Here is a 20,656-nt window from a genome sequence, read left to right as displayed (position 1 = left end):
TCGGATGAATCACTATGTGAATCATTTGCCAAATGTATGAGTCATGAATTTGAAATGAGTTAAATGGGTGAATTAACTTTCTTTTTGGGATTACAAATCAAACAACTTAGTGATGGTATATTTCTTAACCAATCTAAATATACATTAGAATTGTTAAAACGATTTAACATGGATAATTCAAAAGCAACAAACACCCCTATGAGTACTTCGACTAAGTTAGATATGGATGAAAATAGTGAAAATTTCGATCAAAAAACATATAGGGGAATGATAGGTAGTCTACTATACCTCACCGTGACTAGACCGGATATTATGTTTAGTGTAGGACTTTACGCTAGGTTTCAATCTAATCCTAAATTATCTCATCTTAAGAGTGTTAAAAGAATATTTAGGTATCTTAAAGGAACTCCAAATTTAGGATTATGGTATCCAAAATATGAAAAATTCGATTTAATAGCTTATGGATTTTGGCGAATGCAGGATAGATAGAAAAAGTACATCCGGAACATGCCAATTTTTAGGACATGCACTTATTTCTTGGACTTCCAAGAAACAAAATTCAGTTGCACTATCTACGGCGGAAGCCGAATACATTGCTGCAAGTGCATGCTATGCACAAGTTGTTTGAATGAAAAATATATTAAAAGACTATGGAATTCACTTTAAAAATATTCCCATAAAATTTGATAATACTAGTGTCATATGTCTTACTAAAAATCCAATTCAGCACTCTAGAACTAAGCACATCGATGTTAGGCATCATTTCATACGTGATCATGTCCTTAACAATAATGTTGTTCTAGAATTCATTGACACAAAACATCAATTAGTAGATATATTTACAAAAGCTTTGAATGAAGACCAATTTGAATTCATTATAAGGGAATTAGGTATGTTAAATTGTCCCTAAGAATAAACTTGTTTGAATGGATTTTTCGTAAAGTTTTTCATCCTCTCTCCGTTCCTCGGTGAATTTGATCCTTCTCTTTCGATTCTAAATGACACATTAAATTATCTTATCCAATCTTGAGTCAAACACCGCTCCCATCTGATCTAGATGATATTTTGTGAATCTCGAAATTGATTTTGATGGCTTGATTATGAGTTTCAAGTTGACGATTTGAATTTGAATGAGTTTGTATTCGAATTATGATCTTGACTTATTGGAGTGACTACTTGAATTTTTTTTTAATCACAATCTCTTCTTTGTACACCTACAATTTTTGTTACTTAAAGAAAGAAGAGATTTGGTAAAATGGATGAATGCTGAATTTTCGTTTAAGATGAACTCTGCATAAATATTTTAGCATACTTAATTTTGAATGATGAATTTTTGTATGATCAATGTTGAATTCCTGATGTTATAATCACAAATTATGTGCTTCAAGTCTCATTCCCTTTTTGTTGATGACAAAGGGGGAGAAGTGATGACTAAGTGATGACTTATACCATTTCGATAGCATGACTTAATGAAAATGTCTTATGCGCATCGATAACATGACTTATATGAATTACAAGAGCTTGTATAATACAAATATCTTATATGCCTCGCAAAATCCTTGAGTATATCGCAAGTTTTTTTTAGATTGGTTGATCATATGAAATCATGCCTTACATTTATATCATGAAATTCATGTTGAAAATCTTTATCTCCTATCGTAGTAAAAATTGTCTCTTATCATTCGACTTGAAAATGATTTTCATCAAAGTTTCGTATTTACTTATGCTTAATGAGAATAACGATAAGTTCAACTGTTAGAACTTATCGGTTTATGCTTGAATTCAATGGGATAAAATTCAAGTGTTTTTATCTTCTCATAATATGGCATATAGATAGGAGGAGTTATGTTTAACTCCGTCATCAATTGACTGTCATCATAAAAAAGGGGGAGATTATTGAATCTCAGATTTTGATGAGAAAATCAATTGATGGGTTAATTGATCTAATCCATATTATTGAGTTAAGTGTGCAGGATTAACTACGAAAACTAGAAAACATAAAGCAAGAATACCGGAGTCAAGTTCGATGGACGTTTAAGAGTCCGAAGAATCGTCGGAGATGCTATAGGAACCAACAGAGAAGAAATCAGGAACTTATCGAAATTTTTGGAAGTACACTGAAGAGATCATCGGAGGTTCGCAGAGATCACCGAGAATGCTCGGCTACTCGTTGAAGTCATCACAAGATCGGAAGGCTATTGAGAGTCCGTCGGAAGAAACCCGAGAGCATATCGGAAGTCATAAAGCGAAACAAAGTGTCGGAGTAAAGCGCGAAGGATTTGTTGCGAGTTCGAGAGTTCGACGGAAGTCCGAAGGTTCGCCGGGAATGTTACCGGAGCTCGCCGAGAAAGATCGGAGCTTGCCGAAGAAGCTCATTGGAACTCACTAAGATCAAATCGTGAAGTCTAGGAGCTTGCCGGGAGTCCGCAGAATGGTTTCCGAGAGTTCATCGGAAGACCGCCGGAAGTTTGCCGGAAGCTCGCCAGAAGAAGTCTTGACTTGCGGACTTTGTAATAGCTTAGAAAATATCTTTAAATTCATAGTTAGCATATTAATTAGGGTTAGGATTAGGTGTTAATCCTATAACCCAAGTAGGGGCCAATTAGGCTCAAGTTTGGACTGGTTTGGGCCAAGTTTGGAGCCAAACCAAGTGAGCTGAAATAGTGAAAGAGGTGGCACCGCCAGGGTTGGAGGTGGCACCGCCCAGGAGAGGATCTCCCAGCGAAGCTGGGCGGTGCAACCGCCCCAGGTAGGAGGTGGCACCGCCTGGGCTCAGTCTCCGAGCGAGACTAGGCGGTGCAACCTCTCCTGACAGAGGTAGCACCGCCTGAGCTCGGTCTTCGAGCTCTGGCAGGAGAGGTGCAACCGCCTCAGTCAGGAGGTGGCACCGCCTGGGGCTCAGTCTCCGAGCCAGACTCAGGCGGTGCAACCGCCCCTGACAGAGAGGTGCAACCGCCTGGGCTCAGTCTTCGAGCTCTGCTAGGCGGTGCAACCTCTCCAGTCAGGAGGTGCAACCGCCTGATCCCGGAATTCCGGGATTTGATGGTTTTGAGCTCCAAATTTGAACTGGGTTGGGGCCTATAAATACCCCACCCATTCAGCACAGAAAGAGTAACAGATCCACACCGAATTCTTGACCTTTTCTATGATTCTAAGAGCTCAAATTTGTGTAAAGTCCAAAAGTTCTCCTCTTTCTGTTCTTCAAGTCTTGAGTTGTAAAGAGAGGAGAGAAAGGATCTGTAAGGGTTGTCTCCTGAGCTCGTCAAAAGGAGTGAAACTGTAAAAGGGCAGTAGGCCTTCGCCCATTGAAGGAAGGCAGCTAGTTGACGTCGGTGACCTCGTCGGAGGAGGAAGCCAAAAGTGGAGTAGGTCAAGTTTGACCGAACCACTCTAAATCTCTGGTTTGCTTTTATTTCGAGTACCTTATCATTACTGCAAACCTCCTACATAACTACTGCTCTCTGCGCCTTTACGAACAAGTTCTAAGTGCTGATCTTTTCGAAATCTGCATTCAGACGTCAATCTGTGTTTTTCGTACGATCAACTTACGTTTGTGCTTTGATTCTGCAAAACTGTTTTCTGCGCTTTTATGAACTAGCTTCTAAGGTTGGATCGCTTTGAAACTGTTTTAGACGCAAACTACGTTTAAGACGTAAAACTGCGCTTAGACGCAAACTGCGTTTAGACGTAAAACTGCGTTTTAACGTAAACTGCACAAACTGTGTTTAAACATAAAACTGTGTTTTAGACGTAAACTTCTCTTAAACGTAAAACTACATTTAGACGTAAAACTGCGTTTAGACGCAAACTGCGTTTAGACGTAAAACTGCGTTTAGACGTAAATTGAGTTTAGACGCAAAACTATGTTTAGATGCAAACTGCGTAAACTGAGTTTAGACGTAAACTCTGCTTAGATGTAAAACTGCGTTTAGACGTAAACTGAGTTTAGACGCAAAACTGTGTTTAGACGTAAACTGAGTTTAGACGCAAAACTGTGTTTAGACGTAAAACTGTGTTTAGACGCAAAACTGCGTTTAGACGCAAACTGTATTTAGACGCAAACTCAGTTTAGATGTAAACTGTGATTAGACGTAAACTGCGCTTAATCTTAAGTAATCTTAGAATCGGCTTTTACATCGAAATCGTTTTTATCGGACGAACGCAGCTTTCGTTTTTAAATCACTGAAAGATTTCCGCTGCACTAATTCACCCCCCCCCCCCTCTTAGTGCTCTCGATCCTAACAATTGGTATCAGAGCGGGGTATTTCTCATTTCGGATTTACACCCGAGAGAAATGGTTCTTCAAGAGGGCTTTTCGGTCTTTCGTCCACCGTTCTTTAACGGATTGGACTATACTTATTGGAAAACTTGAATGAGAGTTTTCTTGATTTCTCTAAATCTGGATTTATGGAATATCGTTGAAAACGGTTTTCAACTTCCCTCTAAACCGATGAACGAATGGTCGGATTTAGAGAAGAAGTATTTTTCTTGAAACGCAAAGGCTATGAATGCCTTATTTTGCGCTTTGGACAAAAATGAGTTCAATCGGGTTTCTTTGTGCAAAATGGCTTTCGATATCTGGCGCACTCTTGAAATCACGCACGAGGGAACTAGTAGAGTCAAAGACTCGAAAGTTAATATTTTACTACATGATTTCGAGCTTTTTCATATGAAACCAAGCGAAACCGTTGTTGACATGTACACCCGTTTTACGGATGTCGTCAATGGTTTAAGATCACTTTGTAAAAGCTTTTCGGATTTTGAACTCGTTAACAAAGTTTTGCGCTCACTTTCTAAAACTTGGGATTCAAAAGTAACTGCTATTCAAGAATCGAAAAACTTGAACCAATTTCCACTTGAAGAACTAATTGGTTCATTGATGACATATGAAATGGTGCACAATGCACATGATGAACATGTTGAACACAATCACCTTCCAAAGAACAGGAAGGATTTGGAACTCTGGACAAATGAATGCCACTTGAGCGATGACTCAAGTGATGAGGACAATGATGAACAAACCAACCTTCCAAAGAACAGGAAGGATTTGGGACATAGAACATTTGAAGACCACTCGAGCATAAGCTCAAGTGATGGTGAACTTAAACTACAAATGAAACGAAAATTAAAAAGCAAAAAGAATGGAACTACTTGCTTTGAACGCAAGAAGAAGAACAAAAATTGGGATGAATCAAGCTCCTCCGAAGACGAGGAGAAAATCAACAAAGGCGAGGTGGCAAACTACGCCTTTACGCCTTTCGACGCCGAGGTAATCAAAATGCCTTTAATTTACTTTGAAATTACATGATGCTTTTCATAAAGCATTTTTTTTTAATTTTCTTGAAAATTGCATGTTTAATAATCTTATAATGAAAATACAAACAATTAGGAATCATGCTTATCATTCTAGTAATTTTGAAAATAATCATGAAAATTGCATGTTTATGATAAACAAAATGATTTTGATTAAAAATACCTTATGAAATCATGCTATATGTGGTTGAGAAGTAATAATGTGTATCATGTTAATTTCCATTGTTATTTCTCGATGAAATCATGAATCTATTTATAAATTTTGTGAGCCATAAAAATGATTTTGATAATTTAAAATTGAAATAAGTTTTATCAAAATCATGATCTTGATTTATCAAATTGAATGAATTGAAAATGAATAATAAATTTTCTCTTGAATGATTATGACTTATATTCCTTGTATTCATGATATGATTTTTATGCAATTCTTTGTACTCATGAAATATTTATCTCATCACCCAATTATTCCTTTTCAATACTCCTCAAGTGATGATATGAATGCATGAGATATTCATGAATTTATTTTGATGTATGCAAATGAGAAGTTCCGATCATGCATGGTAGGATGCAATGTGACAAATTAATATCATGATGATTTAAAATATTTATGATTTGGAATGATGCACATGTTTTTTTTTTTTTTGATGTGTATCATGAATGCTTTAAATGATAAATGTTTGGAATCATGATTAAAATGAAGTGATAAATACTGATTTAATGTTCGGTATCATGAATACTTCATTATCATACATTAAAATAGTGATAAATTTTTTGAAAATAAATGATTGTATCATGTTAGATGATTTTATATATTGTGCATGATAAGCTATAAGTGGTGATTGAAACAATGATTGAAATAATATGAATGATGATTTGGAATCATGCATATAATAATGAGTTTATTTGTTTTGAAAATGTGCATGTTTTAATTTGAAAATATAATGATGCACAAATAAGATTGATACTAACCTTTGTCATGATTTAAAAATTGATGTAAAGGGTTTTTTCCCTTCTTTTTGACAATGACAAAAGGGGAGATAGCTAGCTTGCACAATTCAAGAAGAAAGCAAAAATTGCACTTCTCAACAGAGAAGAAATTGCTATCTTGAACATCACTAAGAAGTGCTATCTTGCAGATCTCAAGACACACAAATGCAATCATGCAAAATTTGTAATTTTGCACATCATTAAAATTTATGATGCTTTGGTGATTATGCATGTTCTAAAATGTTATAAAATTCACTAGCTTGCATGATGTAGAACTTAGCTATATTGAACATCACCAAGGAATGCTATCTTGCCTATCTCAAGAAGCAAAAAGTTAACTTGCACATCTAGCAAAACTTATATTTCAAGAAGCAAGAGTTGCTTTCTTGAATATCTCAAAATTGCTAGCTTGCGGGCCTTAAAATTTAGAAATTTTTTGCTAGCTTGTATATGGTAAACTAGCTATCATACTACCATGATGATGAGCATGTCCTATCTTTATGATTGTATTTGAAAAACTATGGCAAAAATATGTCATAATGATTGAACGTGTTAAAATTATTTTTCAAACCTTCTTGATTGAATGATCGAATCACTTGATTGGCATAATGATTTTACACAATTACATGTTAAAAATTATGTGCTTGAATACAAAACTTCCATGATAATAAGTATGCTTTACCTTCATGATTGTAATTGAATATCTATAGCAAAACCTTGTCCGAATGGAAGAAAGAGTCAAATTTCATTTTCGGATTCTCTTGAATCTAACATATCAAGTTCACTCTCTTCCAAACTTAATAAGCATATGTCATATCAAGTTTAGTTCATATCATTGATTTTTTACATATGTAATTAACTAGCAAATACATCTCTCATACACACATCATGTGAAAAATAATTTTTGAGAAATGGATTTGATGAATATGGATGAAAGTGTTTTTACTTGCAAGGATTTATTTCACATACATAACAACAAACACTTATGCTTAAAATTTGCTTATATCGTTCTCCGTTTTGTTGATGACAAAGGGGGAGAAATATATGAATTGATGCTATGAACACTGATGCTATGCTTGCATCATCAAGAGATATATGAATTGATGCTATGATTGCCAAACTTGCATTATGTCATGTTTGCATCATGCGTTAAGATATCAAGAACTTGTATCGTAATTTTACGCGTTGATATCTTACCATGTGATGAAATGCTATAATTGATAAACACTTGAAATGTTTGCATTATGATATCAAAAGCTTACATCGCAATTTTTCATGTTGATATTTGATATTAGCAAACTTGCATGATGATAAAACTTGATACTATGTTTTTCATGCAATGAGTTGAATCTATATCACAAACGATTGATAGTGATACTTCTCCTTTTTGTTGATGACAAAGGGGGAGAAGTATGTTGATGAAAGTATGTTGATGACATGACATGTGATGCATAAGTTTATGCATATGTTCATGTCGACGTGTTGCAAGTATTCATGATGAATATTGCAATGACTTGAATTCAGTTTGAATTCAAGGTTCTATCAATATGGCAGATTGATAGGGGGAGTTTGTTTAAACTCCGGGAGTTAAGTTTAACTCCGTCATCAAGTAGTTGTCATCATCAAAAAGGGGGAGATTGTTGAATCTCGTATTTTGATGATGAAACTACTTGATATATGTTTATGATTTAATCTGCGTTTTGAGTGACGCAGGATGCTTCGATCAGGATGAGACAATTAAAGCAGGAAAATCATGTTGTGCCAAAGGAACATGTCAGAAGATTGGACGTCGGGTCGGTGGATCGGTCGACGTATCGACAGAAGGCTTCGGGCCGTGGACTCGGGCATCGGGCTAAGAAGAGCGGGTATTGTGCCAAGGATATCGGAGTTGCGGAGTCAACTGGCCGATTGGGCAATAGGCTACAAGAGAGGACAATGCGCCGAAGAATCGGACGAAGCGTCGAGGGACCAATGACATGCCGAACAACTTGGTTAAATTGCTTAGGATTAATTGTCTCGATCGAAGTTTTGATTTAATTGTGCAGGATTAACTATGATAACGATGAAGACATAAAGCGAAACAAAGTGTCGGAGTCAAGCGCGAAGGATTTGTTGCGAGTTCAAGAGTTCGACGGAAGTCCGAAGGTTCGTCGGGAATGCTATCGGAGCTCGCCGAGAAAGATCGGAGCTTGCCGAAGAAGCTCATTGGAACTTGCTAAGATCAAATCGTGAAGTCTAGGAGCTTGCCGGGAGTTCGCAGAATGGTTTCCGAGAGTTCATCGGAAGACCGCCGGAAGTTTGCCGGAAGCTCGCCAGAAGAAGTCTTGACTTGCGGACTTTGTAATAGCTTAGAAAATATCTTTAAATTCATAGTTAGCACGTTAATTAGGGTTAGGATTAGGTGTTAATCCTATAACCCAAGTAGGGGCCAATTAGGCTCAAGTTCGGACTGGTTTGGGCCAAGTTTGGAGCCAAACCAAGTGAGTTGAAATAGTGAAAGAGGTGGCACCGCCAGGGTTGAAGGTGGCACCGCCCAGGAGAGGATCTCCCAGCGAAGCTGGGCGGTGCAACCGCCCCAGGTAGGAGGTGGCACCGCCTGGGCTCAGTCTCCGAGCGAGACTGGGCGGTGAAACTTCTCCTGACAGAGGTAGCAACGCCTGAGCTCGGTCTTCGAGCTTTGGCAGGAGAGGTGCAACCGCCTCAGTCAGGAGGTGGCACCGCCTGGGGCTCAGTCTCCGAGCCAGACTCAGGCGGTGCAACCGCCCCTGACAGAGAGGTGCAACCGCCTGGGCTCAGTCTCCGAGCTCTGCTAGGCGGTGCAACCTCTCCAGTCAGGAGGTGCAACCGCCTGATCCCGGAATTCCGGGATTTGATGGTTTTGAGCTCCAAATTTGAACTGGGTTGGGGCCTATAAATACCCCACCCATTCAGCACAGAAAGAGTAACAGATCCACACCGAATTCTTGATCTTTTCTGTGATTCTAAGAGCTCAAATTTGTGTAAAGTCCAAAAGTTCTCCTCTTTCTGTTCTTCAAGTCTTGAGTTGTAAAGAGAGGAGAGAAAGGATCTGTAAGGGTTGTCTCCTGATCCCGTCAAAAGGAGTGAAACTGTAAAAGGGCAGTAGGCCTTCGCCCATTGAAGGAAGGCAGCTAGTTGACGTCGGTGACCTCGTCGGAGGAGGAAGCCAAAAGTGGAGTAGGTCAAGTTTGACCGAACCACTCTAAATCTCTGGTTTGCTTTTATTTCGAGTACCTTATCATTATTGCAAACCTCCTACATAACTACTGCTCTCTGCGCCTTTACGAACAAGTTCTAAGTGCTGATCTTTTCGAAATCTGCATTCAGACGTAAATCTGTGTTTTTCATACGATCAGCTTACGTTTGTGTTTTGATTCTGCAAAACTGTCTTCTGCGCTTTTATGAACTAGCTTCTAAGGTTGGATCGCTTTGAAACTATTTTAGACGCAAACTATGTTTAAGACGTAAAACTGCGCTTAGACGCAAACTGCGTTTAGACGTAAAATTGTGTTTTAACGTAAACTGCGCAAATTGTGTTTAAACATAAAACTGTGTTTTAGACGTAAACTTCTCTTAAACGTAAAACTACGTTTAGACGTAAAATTGCGTTTAGACGCAAACTGCATTTAGACGTAAAACTGCGTTTAGACGGAAACTGAGTTTAGACGCAAAACTATGTTTAGACGCAAACTGCGTAAACTGAGTTTAGACGTAAACTGTGCTTAGACGTAAAACTGCGTTTAGATGTAAACTGAGTTTAGACGCAAAACTATGTTTAGACGTAAATTGAGTTTAGACGCAAAACTGCGTTTAGATGTAAAACTGTGTTTATACGCAAAACTGCGTTTAGACGCAAACTGTATTTAGACGCAAACTCAGTTTAGACGTAAACTGTGCTTAGACGTAAACTGCGCTTAATCTTAAGTAATCTTAGAATCGGCTTTTACATCGAAATCGTTTTTATCGGACGAACGCAGCTTTCGTTTTTAAATCGCTGAAAGATTTCCGCTGCACTAATTCACCCCCCCCCCCCTCTTAGTGCTCTCGATCCTAACAAGAGCCAGGCGGCGGCACCGCTTGGCTGGGCGGTGGCACCGCCAGTCCACTGTCAGTGTCAGACACTGACAAGCGGTGGCACCGCCAGCATCGGGAACCAAAGAGAATTCAAATTTTGGAGCCTAAATTTGAATCCACTTGAGGCCTATAAATACCCCTCAAATCTCAGCTGAGATCACAACTTTTTGAGAAGCAATTGATTGAGAGAAAGGTCTTAGAAAAGTCTTAGCAAGTCTTGTTTTCAATTTGCTAGTGTTCACCTCCTTCTTTCTTGCTGAAAATCTGTAAGAGAGTGAACCGCTTGTAAAAAGTTGTAAGAGGGGTATTTGCCTTTCCCTTTCAAGAGATTTGCTTGTGGAAGGTGGGTGCCTCATCGAAGAAGGCCTCGCAAGTGGATGTAGGTCATTTGACCTAACCACTTTAAAATCAGCATGATCTCTGGTTTGCATTTCATTATTGCTATTTATATTACTGCAAACCTTCTTACGTGCTTTATTTCCTCATTACCTTTGCTGCACAACTTTATGAATATGCTTTCAAGTTAAGCACTTCCAAGTTCGATTTTTATCGTACGAAAGATTTGTCAAAACCGACGTTTTAATCCGCTGCACTAATTCCCCCTCTTAGTGCCGCTCCGATCCTAACATATGTACCGTAACTTCGGTCAGTTATGGCTCTTCTTCTGCATCTTCTTCTTCATTTTCAAGGCTCTCTTCTGGATGTTCAATAACCTCTTCTTCTATTGGTTCAATCATAAGAAGTCTCCCTTGACTACAACGATGCTCACGGCTCCACAGCTCGTCACAATGCCAACATAACCCCTTCGCATATCGCTCCCGAAGCTCTTCTCTTGGTAATCTCTTTGGTGTAGGGACTTGGTCGATAGTTGGGGAGGCTAAGGGCTTTAATATTACTAGTTGAGGAGTGACCCTAGTCCTCTAAGCTTTATAGTTCAATTGCTCCTCTTGATGTCGTGCGAAGGAGATGGCTGCCATAAGCGTTTATGGTTGTCGCGCTTTAACTTCTCCTCGGATCTCCAGCTTTAAGCCCTCAATGAAGGTCCTCAATAGCTATTTTTGAGACCAATCATGAGTTTGATTAGATAGCCTTTCAAACCTGGTTTGGTACTCCTGAATGGTAGAGGTTTGTCGGATCTTTGCTAGTTGTCCGTCAATATTCTCGTAATCAGTTGGTTTGAAGCGGATCAGCAATCCTTCTTTGAATTGTCACCATGAAAGGACTCCATAAGTATGTTCAAACCAGTCAAACCACTGTATAGCATCCCCTTCAAGATGTAGAGCTCCAATTTTCACCATAGATGCATCCGCGATTTTATGGTACCGAAAATATCGCTCCGCGCGCGAGATCTAACCAATCGGGTCTCCTTCTTCCCATGTAGGGAAGTCCACTCTCATGCATGGATAGTTGGGGTTGGTCATAGAGCTTCCCCTCTCTTGGAAGTCATATCTTTGGGCTTGGTGCGATTAGGCAAAGCTCTCTCTTTGATGTGATTTCTTCGGGTTTAGTGGTCGGCCCAATCTGAGTTCGGTAAAGAGAGTTCGAATCTTATCCTCCATTCGTGCCTCGAAGGCTTCGAATTTAGCATTGATTACCTCCTCAGATGCCATAGTATATGCCGCCAAATCTGTGATGTTAAGATCTCTCTTTTGTTGTTGGGTTAAAGGCATGTATTGGTTGAGAGAGGTGATGGTCGAAAGGGTTGGTAGATTGGTGGATGTAGGCTACGGTTTAGGCTTGTTTTGTAGCTATTTTGGGTGCAGTTTGAGGGTGTGGTTTGGTGGAGTTTTAGGGCTGTAGATGAAAGTTTTGGATCTGTGGAAGATGGTAGCAAAGGTTTGATAGAAATAAGTGGAAGTTGCAGCAAGTATGTGCTATCTTGTAAGAGTAGAATTTGTTAGGATCGAGAGCACTAAGAGGGGGGGGGGGGTGAATTAGTGCAGCGGAAATCTTACAGCAGTTTAAAAGCTAAAGCTGCGTTCGTCCGATAAAAAATGATTTCGATATAAAAGCATAATCACAGTGCAGTTTGCGTCTAAGCGCAGTTTTGCGTCTAAGCGCAGTTTGCGTCTAAACACAGTTTGCGTCTAAGCGCAGTTTGCGTCTAAGCACAGTTTGCGTCTAAGCGCAGTTTGCGTCTAAACTCAGTTTTACGTCCAAACGCAGTTTTACGTCAAAACGCAGTTTTACGTCTAAACGCAGTTTTACGTCTAAACGCAGTTTTGCGTCTAAACGCAGTTTTACGTCTAAACGCAGTTTTACGTCTAAACGCAGTTTTACGTCTAAACGCAGTTTTGCGTCTAAACACAGTTTTACGTCTAAACGTAATTTTACGTCTAAATGTAGTTTTGCGTCTAAAAGCAGTTTTGAACCTTGAAAAGCGTTTTACGTAGAAAGCAATTTGCAGTTATAAATGGAATCCGAATGTAAGCGTAAACTGCAGTGTGAAGATCGTACGAAAACACGATTTACGTTTGAATGCAGATTCTGAAAGATCAGAGCTTAGAAACTCGTTCGTAAAGGCGCAGAGGGCAGTAGCAATGTAGGAGGTTTGCAGTAATGATAAAGTGCTCAAGGTAAAAGCAAACCAGAGATTTAGAGTGGTTCGGTCAGTCTTGACCTACTCCACTTTTGGCTTCCTCCTCCGACGAGGTCACCGACGTCAACTAGCTGCCTTCCTTCAATGGGCGAAGGCTAACTGCCCTTTTACAGTTTCTCTCCTTTTGACAGGCTCAGGAGACAACCTTTACAGATCCTTTCTCTCCTCTCTTTACAACTCAAGACTTGAAGAACAGAAGGAGGAGAACTTTAGGACTTTACGCAAATTTGAGCTCTTAGAATCACTGAAAAGATCAAGAATTCGATGTGGATCTGTTTCTTTTCAGTGTTGAATGGGTGGGGTATTTATAGGCCCCAACCCAATTCAAATTTGGAGCTCAAAACGATCACATCCCGGAATTCCGGGATCAGGCGGTTGCACCTCTTGACTGGAGAGGTGGCACCGCTTGGCAAAGCTCGAAGACTGAGCTCAGGCGATTGCACCTCTCTGCCAGAGCTCGAAGACTGAGCTCGGTGGTTGCATCGCCTGGCAGAGCTCGAAGTTTGAGCTCGGTGGTTGCATCACCTGGCAGAGCTCGAAACTAAGCTCAGGCTGATGCACCTCTCTGCCAGAGGTGGTTGCACCTCTCTGCCAGAGCTCGAAGACCGAGCTCAGGCGATGCATCTCCTGTCCAAAGAGGTTGCACCTCTCTGCCAGAGCTCGAAGACCGAGCTCGGTGGTTGCACCTCTTGGCAGAGCTCGAAACTTGAGCTCTGGCGGTGCTACCTCTTGACAGAGGAGGTTGCACCGCCCAGTCTCGCTTGGAGACTGAGCCCTGGGCGGTTGCACCTCTTGGCTGGGGCGGTTGCACCGCCCAGTCTCGCTGGGAGACATATCCTGGGCGGTTGCACCTCTTGGCTGGGGCGGTTGCACCGCCCAGTCTTCGCTGGAAGACATAGCCTGGGCGGTGCTACCTCCAACCCTAGCGGTGGCACCTCTTTCACTATTCCAACTCACTTGGTTTGGCTCCAAACTTGGTCCAAACCAGTCCGAACTTGGGCCTAATTGGCCCCTACTTGGGTTATAGGATTAACACCTAATCCTAACCCTAATTAACGTGCTAACTATGAATTTAAAGACATTTTCTAAGCTATTACAAAGTCCGCAAGTCAAGACTTCTTCTGGCGAGCTTCCGGCAAACTTCCGGCGGTCTTCCGATGAATTCTCGGAAACCATTCTGCGGACTCCCGGCAAGCTCCTAACTCATTCTCGGCTAGTTCCGGTAGCATTCCCGACGAACCTTCGGACTTCCGTCGAACTCTCGAACTCGCAACAAATCCTTCGCGCTTGACTCCGACACTTTGTTTCGCTTTATGTCTTCATCGTTATCATAGTTAATCCTGCACAACAAAACAAAACTTCGATCGAGACAATTAATCCTAAGCAATTAACCAAGTTGTCCGACATGTCATTGGTCCCTCGACGCTTCGTCCGATTCTTTGGCGCATCATCCTCTCCTGCAGCCTATTGCCCAATCGGCCAGTTGACTCCGCAACTCCGATATCCTTGGCACAATACCCGCTCTTCTTGGCCCGATGCCCGAGTCCACGGCCCGAAGCCTTCTGTCGATACGTCGACCGATCCACCGGCCCGACGTCCAATCTTCTGACACGTTCCTTCGGCACAACATGATTTTCCTGCTTTAATTGTCTCATCCTGATCGAAGCATCCTGCGTCACTCAAAACGCAGATTAAATCATAAACATATATCAAGTAGTTTCATCATCAAAATACGAGATTCAATAATCTCCCCCTTTTTGATGATGACAACCACTTGATGACGGAGTTAAACTTAACTCCCGGAGTTTAAACAAACTCCCCCTATCAATATGCCATATTGATAGAACCTTGAATTCAAACTGAATTCAAGTCATTGCAATATTCATCATGAATACTTGCAACACGTCAACATGAACATATGCATAAACTTTATGCATCACATGTCATGTCATCAACATACTTTCATCAACATACTTCTCCCCCTTTGTCATCAACAAAAAGGAGAAGTATCACAATCAAGTGTTTGTGATATTGATTCAACTCATTGCATGAAAAACATAGTATCAAGTTTTATCATCATGCAATCTTGGAGCTAGAAGATTTAGCAAGTGTTATATCATGCTTAGAACATTCATGCTATCAAGTTTTAGATATTCAAGTTTTATAACATATAAGATAGCACTTTTGGTAATGTTCAAGATAGCAAGTTCTATATCATGCAAGCTAGCAAATTAGAGATGTTCAAGAAGGCAACTCTTGCTTCTTGAAAATTTTGCTCACTTTGCTAGATGCGCAAGTTAGCATTTTTGCCTCTTGAGATAGGCAAGATAGCACATTTGCTTCTTTTGAGATAGCAACTTTTTGCTTCTCTTTAGACCAACAAGCTAGCAATTTTTATGATATACAAGTTTCACAATATATAAGCTAGCAAAAATTTCGAAAGCAAATGCAAGATAAATTTCTTGTGTAAGCTCATGATTCTTGCTTCCTATTGCAATGTGCAAATTGCAAGTTTTGCTTCTTGAGATATTCAAGATAGTGATGTTCAAGAAGACAATTTTTCTTCTTGAAATAAGCAAGTTAGCAATCTTTGCTTCTTAAAATAGGTAAGCTAGCAATCAAGTTTTTGCATCTTCTTGACTTGTACAAGCTAGCTATCTCCCCCTTTGTCATTGTAAAAAAAGAAAGAGAGAATACAGTTTTGTAGTTCTCTTTTCCTTTTACAACGATTTCAAAATCATGACAAATGATGAATAATCAAGTTATGAATGTCAAGATAATTTTTCATCATGAATATTTTATCATTGCATGCATCATTATCATAAATTGAAGTATTACATGCATGATATCATATCACCATTCATAATTACATTAATATTTCAATATAACAATTTCTTCTCAAAATGTGTAACTTGGCACTCATAGCATTTTAAATCATGATTTACATCATATGCAATACATCACATCATATTTAGAAAGCACAAGTATTGCATGCATAATTGTACATCATAAATGTTTCATATCATGATGGTATCAATTTTGTCAAATTATATCCTACCATGCATGATCAAAACTTCTCCCCATTTTATCATTGAAAACAAGAAGAAAGTAGGGGGAAGAGCATAAAAGTGTTAAATATTTCAATCATTTCAAGGCATTTACATCATAGATCAAGTCATGATTCGTGATTCATCATAAAGCAAGTTAGTTTTCAATCATCACATAAGGCTTTTAAGGAATTTTTGAAACATAGGAGAATGATTAATTTAAGCGTACAATGTTTCAATCTAATTCAAGTCATGAATATCAATGCTTTCATATTGTGAGTATCAATTCATGAATACCATAAGATATTATTTGTGACTTCAATTTTGCAAGATCAAGATTATGATTTAGATAAAACTTATTCAAATTAAATCATTAACTTGAAGTTCATAATCAAGTCATTAAAATTAATTTCGAGATTCATAAAATATCATGAAATCATTAATCTCGATCAAATGGGAAAAACATTTTTTAAGAGATTCCTTTTCATCTAAGCATGCCTTAGTCTTTATATGCCAAATTAAGATAAGCATGAAAGTTCAAGACATAAGGCAAATAAATATTGTATTATGAAATATACGATATCAAGGCTCATGATTCATTCGAAAAGATATAGTACAAAGAGCAACTTGAAACATTCTTATCAAGATCACATTTTAAAATATTCCAAGTTTCAAGATATCAATATGACACTTCATTGAATTGCATTTCATTTGAAGAACTTCTTTTTGATAAATGTAGGGAGCATAATGAACGATCTTGATTTATAAAGAGCTCCATGTTATAATTACCAAGATCATGATTTTAATAATTATTCTCTTTAGCAAAGAATCACAAAAGCACTTTATTTTTGCATAAGAAATCTCATTGTATTATGATTTATAAATTCTTTTTCTGCACATGAATCATAGGAGATATGAACGTGAAACAAATCTTTGCAAGCAAAAACACTATCATTCATATTTCAAGATGGAATTTATAAGCAGGAATCATTTCATCAAATCCATTTTAGAAAAATATTTTTCATAAGTGTATGAGAGAATCTGATTGTTAGGATACCAATTGTTAAGTGAATCCAAAAATGAAATTAACACTTTCATATATTCAGACATGATTTTTGCTATAGATCTTAAAATTAAGTCAAGAAGATCAAACAAGCTCATGATCATGGATAACTTAAAATCACATGCATAAAATTGTTAATAACCATTTCATATTACATCTTTATGCATTACTTTAAATCAAACGTGATTTCATTCAACAATGTTAATCAAACATGATACACATTATTACTTCTTAACCATGATCAAAATCATTTTGTTTGTTTATCATAAAATATGCAATATTATTTTCGAAATTATCAGCATGATCATAATTTTTGTATTTTTATTTTTAAACATATAATTTTCAAGAAAATTAATTCTAAACTAAAAAAGAAAATATATCATGAAAGCATCAAGTAATTTCAAAATAAACCAAAGGCATTTTAATTACCTCAACGTCGTAGGCTGGTAAGGCGTATTTTGTCGCCTCGCTTTTGTTGACTTTCTCGTCTTCAGATGAGCTCGATTCATCCCAATTTTTGTTCTTCTTCTTGCGTTTAAAGCAAGTAGTTCCATTCTTTTTGCTTTTTAATTTTCGTTTCATTTGTAGTTTAAGTTCACCATCACTTGAGCTTACGCTCGAGTGGTCTTCAAATGTTCTATGTCCCAAATCCTTCCTGTTCTTTGGAAGGTTGGTTTGTTCATCATTGTCCTCATCACTTGAGTCATCGCTCAAGTGGCATTCATTTGTCCAGAGTTCCAAATCCTTCCTGTTCTTTGGAAGGTGATTGTGTTCAACATGTTCATCATGTGCATTATGCACCATTTCATATGTCATCAATGAACCAATTAGTTCTTCAAGTGGTAAGTTGTTTAGATTTTTAGCTTCTTGTATTGCAGTTACTTTTGAATCCCACTTTTTAGAAAGAGAATGCAAAATCTTGTTTACGAGTTCAAAATCCGAAAAACATTTTCCAAGAGCTCTTAAACTATTGACGACATCCGTGAAACGGGTGTACATGTCGCCTATAGTCTTGCTTGGTTGCATTTGAAAAAACTCAAAATCATGCAATAAAAAGTTAACTTTCGAGTGTTTGACTCTACTAGTTCCCTCGTGCGTGATTTCAAGAATTCGCCAAATGTCAAAAGCCGTTTCACACGTAGAAATCCGATTGAACTCATTTTTGTCCAATGCGCAAAATAAGGCATTCATAGCCTTTGCGTTTAAAGAAAAATTCTTCTTCTCCAAAACCGACCATTCGTTCATCGGTTTGGAGGGAAGTTGAAAACCGTTTTCAATGATACTCCATAAGTCTAAATTTGTAGAAATCAAGAAAACTCTCATTCGAGTTTTCCAATAAGTGTAGTCCAATCCGTTAAACAACGGTGGACGAAAGACCGAAAAGCCCTCTTGAAGAGCCATTTCTCTCAGGTGTAAATCCGAAATGAGAAATACCCCGCTCTGATACCAATTGTTAGGATCGAGAGCACTAAGAGGGGGGGGGGGGTGAATTAGTGCAGCGGAAATCTTACAGCAGTTTAAAAGCTAAAGCTGCGTTCGTCCGATAAAAAATGATTTCGATATAAAAGCAGAATCACAGTGCAGTTTGCGTCTAAGCGCAGTTTTGCGTCTAAGCGCAGTTTGCGTCTAAACACAGTTTGCGTCTAAGCGCAGTTTGCGTCTAAGCACAGTTTGCGTCTAAGCGCAGTTTGCGTCTAAACTCAGTTTTACGTCCAAACGCAGTTTTACGTCAAAACGTAGTTTTACGTCTAAACGTAGTTTTACGTCTAAACGCAGTTTTGCGTCTAAACGCAGTTTTACGTCTAAACGCAGTTTTGCGTCTAAACGCAGTTTTACGTCTAAACGTAATTTTACGTCTAAATGTAGTTTTGCGTCTAAAAGCAGTTTTGAACCTTGAAAAGCATTTTACGTAGAAAGCAATTTGCAATTATAAATGGAATCCGAATGTAAGCGTAAACTGCAGTGTGAAGATCGTACGAAAACACGATTTACGTTTGAATGCAGATTCTGAAAGATCAGAGCTTAGAAACTCGTTCGTAAAGGCGCAGAGGGCAGTAGCAATGTAGGAGGTTTGCAGTAATGATAAAGTGCTCAAGGTAAAAGCAAACCAGAGATTTAGAGTGGTTCGGTCAGTCTTGACCTACTCCACTTTTGGCTTCCTCCTCCGACGAGGTCACCGACGTCAACTAGCTGCCTTCCTTCAATGGGCGAAGGCTAACTGCCCTTTTACAGTTTCTCTCCTTTTGACAGGCTCAGGAGACAACCTTTACAGATCCTTTCTCTCCTCTCTTTACAACTCAAGACTTGAAGAACAGAAGGAGGAGAACTTTAGGACTTTACACAAATTTGAGCTCTTAGAATCACTGAAAAGATCAAGAATTCGGTGTGGATCTGTTTCTTTTCAGTGTTGAATGGGTGGGGTATTTATAGGCCCCAACCCAATTCAAATTTGGAGCTCAAAACGATCACATCCCGGAATTCCGGGATCAGGCGGTTGCACCTCTTGACTGGAGAGGTGGCACCGCCTGGCAGAGCTCGAAGACTGAGCTCAGGCGATTGCACCTCTCTGCCAGAGCTCGAAGACTGAGCTCGGTGGTTGCATCGCCTGGCAGAGCTCGAAGTCTGAGCTCGGTGGTTGCATCACCTGGCAGAGCTCGAAACTGAGCTCAGGCTGATGCACCTCTCTGCCAGAGGTGGTTGCACCTCTCTGCCAGAGCTCGAAGACCGAGCTCAGGCGATGCATCTCCTGTCCAAAGAGGTTGCACCTCTCTGCCAGAGCTCGAAGACCGAGCTCGGTGGTTGCACCTCTTGGCAGAGCTCGAAACTTGAGCTCTGGCGGTGCTACCTCTTGACAGAGGAGGTTGCACCGCCCAGTCTCGCTTGGAGACTGAGCCCTAGGCGGTTGCACCTCTTGGCTGGGGCGGTTGCACCTCTTGGCTGGGGCGGTTGCACCGCCCAGTCTTCGCTGGAAGACATAGCCTGGGCGGTGCTACCTCCAACCCTGGCGGTGGCACCTCTTTCACTATTCCAGCTCACTTGGTTTGGCTCCAAACTTGGTCCAAACCAGTCCGAACTTGGGCCTAATTGGCCCCTACTTGGGTTATAGGATTAACACCTAATCCTAACCCTAATTAACGTGCTAACTATGAATTTAAAGACATTTTCTAAGCTATTACAAAGTCCGCAAGTCAAGACTTCTTCTGGCGAGCTTCCGGCAAACTTCCGGCGGTCTTCCGATGAATTCTCGGAAACCATTCTGTGGACTCCCGGCAAGCTCCTAACTCATTCTCGGCTAGTTCCGGTAGCATTCCCGACGAACCTTCGGACTTCCGTCGAACTCTCGAACTCGCAACAAATCCTTCGCGCTTGACTCCGACACTTTGTTTCGCTTTATGTCTTCATCGTTATCATAGTTAATCCTGCACAACAAAACAAAACTTCGATCGAGACAATTAATCCTAAGCAATTAACCAAGTTGTCCGACATGTCATTGGTCCCTCGACGCTTCGTCCGATTCTTTGGCGCATCATCCTCTCCTGCAGCCTATTGCCCAAT

The sequence above is a fragment of the Musa acuminata genome, chromosome BXJ3-3, assembly GCF_036884655.1.
Source record: "Musa acuminata AAA Group cultivar baxijiao chromosome BXJ3-3, Cavendish_Baxijiao_AAA, whole genome shotgun sequence".
NCBI classification, from domain to species: domain Eukaryota; kingdom Viridiplantae; phylum Streptophyta; class Magnoliopsida; order Zingiberales; family Musaceae; genus Musa; species Musa acuminata.
The sequence above is the reverse complement of the archived record's forward strand: the minus strand, read 5'-3'. Positions refer to the sequence as shown.